Source organism: Enhydra lutris, unplaced genomic scaffold, assembly GCF_002288905.1.
Source record: "Enhydra lutris kenyoni isolate GAN:26980312 unplaced genomic scaffold, ASM228890v2 scaffoldscaffold43, whole genome shotgun sequence".
Lineage (NCBI taxonomy): Eukaryota > Metazoa > Chordata > Mammalia > Carnivora > Mustelidae > Enhydra > Enhydra lutris.
The window spans coordinates 16,003,395-16,008,069 of NW_019154127.1; the positions used below are offsets into that span (position 1 = coordinate 16,003,395).

Below are 4,675 nucleotides of genomic sequence, written 5' to 3' on the forward strand. Positions count from 1 at the left end.
TCCCCAGCTGTCATTTCTTTACCACATTTGCCATTTCACACGGGCTCCTTCAGGGCCTTTTACCCCAAACAGGGACACTGTCCCGCGGAACCACTACATAACCCCAAGTGAGGAAACCCTGACGGCTTCCACATTTGAACCCAGACCACAGGCCCACTTCAGCTGTCTCCTCCTGCCCCACTGTCGGAGATGTCGTTCTCCATTCTGATCCAGTTTTCTTTTCCTGAAACTGGTCCCGAGACTTTCCCCTGTTCGCACAACCCTGATGGATTTAAGGAGCACAGATGGCTCCAGTCTGAGTGGTATTTTCTATGTGGCTTATGTCGCTGGGGTTGTTTTCAGTGTCTACCCATGTTGTGACATGCACCTGTCATTCATTTTTTCACTGTGACTAAACATAATAACAGTGACCCATTCAAACATTTCAGGTACACAGTTCTGCAGCCTTAGCTGAGTTCTCATGATTGTGCATCATTCTCCAGAGCTTTTTCATTCTCCCCGAGGGGGACTCTGTTGCATGAAACACTAACTCCCCAATGCCCTTTCTCCTCGGCCCCCGCAGCCCCATCCAACTTTGTGTCTCCAGACATCTCATCTGAGTGGAATCATACAGTGTCTGTCCTTCTGTGAAAACCAACCAACCAATCCGGTCCTTGTTCCGGATTTCAGAGAGGAGCTGGCAATCTTCAGACAGCATGGTGTTCGCCGTAGATTTATGGAAAAAATTACCCCTTATTCCTGCTTTCATGAGTGTTTTTATCCGCAACAGACATTGGATTTCGGTCAGAACCTTTTCTGCATCATTTAATACGACCACATGTTTTTACTTAAACATTCATTGTGGTGCATAACATCGCTTGGTTTCACTCTATTGAACAACCTGGAGACGTTTGTGAAGAGACACTTGCTTATGGCACATGACGTATCCATGAGCTCTTGGTTTTGCAATTTTCCTGATCAGGCTCCTTACATCTATTTTAAGAAAGGTATAGGAATGTATTTTGCTGATTTTGTGATGGTTTCATTGGGGTTGGTATTAGTGGTTAGGATGGAGGTTATGGTTAGGGGTTAGGGTTACGGTTGCCTTAGGGTTAGGCTCTCCCTGTCCTCGCCCACACAGAGCCCATTTTCCTCCAGTAACCAGAGTGATCTTTTTGGAACATAAGCTTTGGGCCTCTCTGTGGTTTGCTCCCCTCCTGCCTGCCCTCCCCAGCCTTACCTCTCCCACTGGGACCCTCCCTTCTGTGGGCACCCAGGAGTGTGGTTTCCCACAGGTGCCTCAGGCTGGAATCCAAGCCTTTGCATATGCTGTGCCTCTGCCAGGAGCACCGTTCTCTCCTCCTGCTTCACGCCGGGCTTGTTTCCCCATTGGCTGAGCCTCAATTTGCCCCCTGATGACCTGGCTCATGCCTGCTGGGTGTGTGTGAACTTTTCCCCCACTTAAATGTAGAGCTGCATGGGTTTCCAACCTTCTAAGCCTTAGGGTCCCCTTTATAAGATGGGGTGCTGATGGCCCCCATCTCTGGGAGCAGGAGGTAGGGAGGCCCCATGGGCAGAATCACTCAGGACAGGCTGGGAGAGTGGCTGTTGCTTAAAACAGCCCAGAGCCTACCCCCTTGAAGAAGGTGTACATGTTCACAGCCCCCAGCTCTGGGGTCCTGCTGCTACCCTCTGGCAGTGAACCTCCTCACACCCTGTACCCTGTCCCTATAGCTTCCTGGACCTGTTCTTGCAGACAGTGGAGAAGCCCTCCATGGTGGGACACAGGGTCACCTACTACATCTTCACTGACCAGCTGGCTGCCCGGCCCTTATGTCCCCACCGGGAGGGCTGGAGCATGGTGGTCCCTGAGGTCTGTGGTGCCCCGCACTGGCAGGATGTGTCCATGCAGCACATGGTGATGGTCAGCTGCTTCTGCGAGCAGCACTTCCTCTGCGAGGTGGACGACTTGGTGTGCAGGTATAGACCTGAAGTTCTGTGACCACATGGGTGTGGAGATCCTCTCCCCTGTCTTTGGCACCCTGTACCCCAGTTCCTACTGGGTAGCCTGCAAGGACTTCAGCTACGAGTGCCAGCCGTAGTCCCAGGCCCANCGAGTGCCAGCCGTAGTCCCAGGCCCACATCCCCAGGGATCAGGGCAGCATTTGCTACCTGGGGGCCTTTTTTTGGGTATTGGTGGTGGAGATTCACTGACTGACCTTGGTCTGTCACCATGCGATGGGGGGTGGCCTGGCCAGTGGGATGGAGGCCATGTGGCATGACAAGAGCCACCTGAGCAGGTACCTGCTGGACCACACACTCACCAAGATGCTATCCCCGGAAGATCCATGGGACGTGCAGTGGCTGGGCTGTGCTCTGGAGGACCTGTGGTACCCACAGCTGCTGGGCTGTCCCTTAGATGACCTGTGGGACCTGTGGCTGCCGCACTGTCCCCTGGAGGACCTGTGGTACCTGCAGCTGCTGGGCTGTCCCTGGAGGATCTGTGGGATCTGCAGCTGCTGGGCTACCCACCACCCCCTCCCCCATCATGAAGAAGCTGAGATACATGGCTGTGCCCAAGAATCACCAGGACACCAGGAACACGTGAGGGGCTGCCCCCATTTCCATCAGGGGATGCTGCCATTGGAGCCATCAGAGCAGGTTCCTTTTTCTGTCCCCTTGAGGGAGACTTTGAGGCCCAGATGTCCAAGACCCCTGAACATCTGGGGCTGCACCTGCATATGGGAGGTCAGCCTGGGGACACAAGTTTCTCTCTTTGTGGTCACTACATTTTGATAACATCTGGGTCATTGGCAGCTGTGAACAGCTCCAGTTTTATGTCAGATGTTTTTCTGTGTCAATGCTGAGCAACCATCTTTAAAAAGAACAGTCGAGAGAAAAGGTTTCCTCCCTAGTTCTAAACAGATACTTCTTGGTGGGGCTGGGCGTGGCCCTGCAGCCCCTGTGGAGCCAGAATGGGCCCTGGCTGGGTCTTCCCTCCCAGTCCCATGGGGCTTCAGGGTCCCCTGACTGCCAGAGGCTTGGCTGTGGCCGCTAGCTCAGCCTCCAGGAGAATGGAACCCTCTGGGTTATACGTGGTTCCTGCCTTGGTTTTAAATGGCTATTTCTGTGCTGGTGTTTGTAAAATGTGGGCACTGGCTCTGTCTAGATGCAGGTCCTGTTGGGATTCCTCAGTGCCCACCGGTGGGTTTGCACTTGTGCCCCCATCTGCCTGCGCTGTGTCTTAGCAAGCATTCACTGAGTGCCTGCTGTGAGCTCAGTCACCAACAAGGGGCAGAGCATGAGAGCGAGAACCAAGATACAGGATCCCTGCTCCAGGGCCCTCCTGGGACTCACGATGGCCCTGACCTCCTGACTCACTTCTTTCCTACTGTGGTGTAACAGACGTGTAACCGACACTGTTAAGCACGTTTCAGGGTCAATTCAGTGGCAATAAGTACATTCGCTCTTCTGGACCTGCCACCTCCCTCCACTGCCACAACTTTTCATCACCCCAAACTGAACTCTACTCACGCTACCCTAACCCTCCATTCCCTCTGCCCAGCCCTGGCACCCACTAGCTCCTTCCACCTCTATGAATCGGTGCTCTCCGTCCCTCACAAGTGGGGGTTTCAGTCCTTTGGGGACTGGCTTATTTCATGTAGCATAATGGCCTCAAGGTCTGTCCCCATGAGCCTGGAGCTGACCCACTTTCCCCCCAAAGGAGTGGCTCAGCCCTTTCCTGTCTAAGCCGAGCCTCCTCAGTCCCCTCTGTCCCCCTCAACTTCCTTCTCAGCCTGATAGATGATCCCAACCAATCTGCAGCTTTGGAGACATGTTCAGTCCAGATGCCAGGAACATCCCCTGGGGGTCTCGGGCCTCACCTACCCCATCTGCCCATGTCAGGCGCCTGGACCCCCCACCAGCTGGCCACCTGCTCCTCCCACAGGTGTCCCCATCTCAGGAGAGGGAAACACCAAGTCCAGACCTTTGGAGTCCTCTGTGACTTCTCACTTCCACCAACTCTCCCAGTAGTGAGGTGGCTGCCTTCAGATGCTCCTCAGTTACTCCTGTGCCTCTGGTGTCTTCCTGGAACCCTGACCTGGCTGTTCTCAGGCAGTTCGTCCAGCAGTAACCTCACTTTCTGGGAGGGGGTTTTGCTGGAATCTGCAATGTGTCTTGTTGCCCCACCTTTTCGAAGGCACATTGTCTGAGTACCCAAGACTGTGGGTCTGTGGCCTGGAGGGATTCCAAGCAGAGCTGGTGGGATGGGAGGGCTGCAGGGCACAGAAGCATGTTTCAGAAAGCTTTCCATGGTCCCAGGCATCCTACCGTTTTTGCATCAAAGCCCTGAGATCTTTAAAATGCCAGCAGTGTTACAGTGTGGGCCAGAAAATCACATGTCTCTGCACCCAACACCACCTGAACTATTGGCCCTTTCTTGTCACTTGAGCGGAATACAAAGGATTGGGAGTAGGAGCTTGAGGGCAGGTCCTGAGTCAGACTTTGTGTTTGGGGGACAAAGGCCATCCAGACAAGCTTGTGCCGAGCCTGAGGAGGGGGTCTGTGTGGAGACCCCAGCTGCAGACACTGCTGTCTCCTGATGCCCCTCAGCCCACCCCAGTGCACCTGCTGCTGGGAGACCCCTGCCCCTCCTCTCTGCGGAGGGCTCTCTCCTGCTCCAGGGGTGCCTCCT

General features: G+C 54.4%; 1 pseudogene; it reads left to right on the plus strand.

Annotated features, from left to right (window-relative positions):
• The first annotated feature begins 917 nt into the window (after positions 1 to 917).
• On the plus strand, positions 918 to 2,081 carry LOC111155680 (annotated as a pseudogene).
• Positions 2,082 to 4,675: the final 2,594 nt, after the last annotated feature.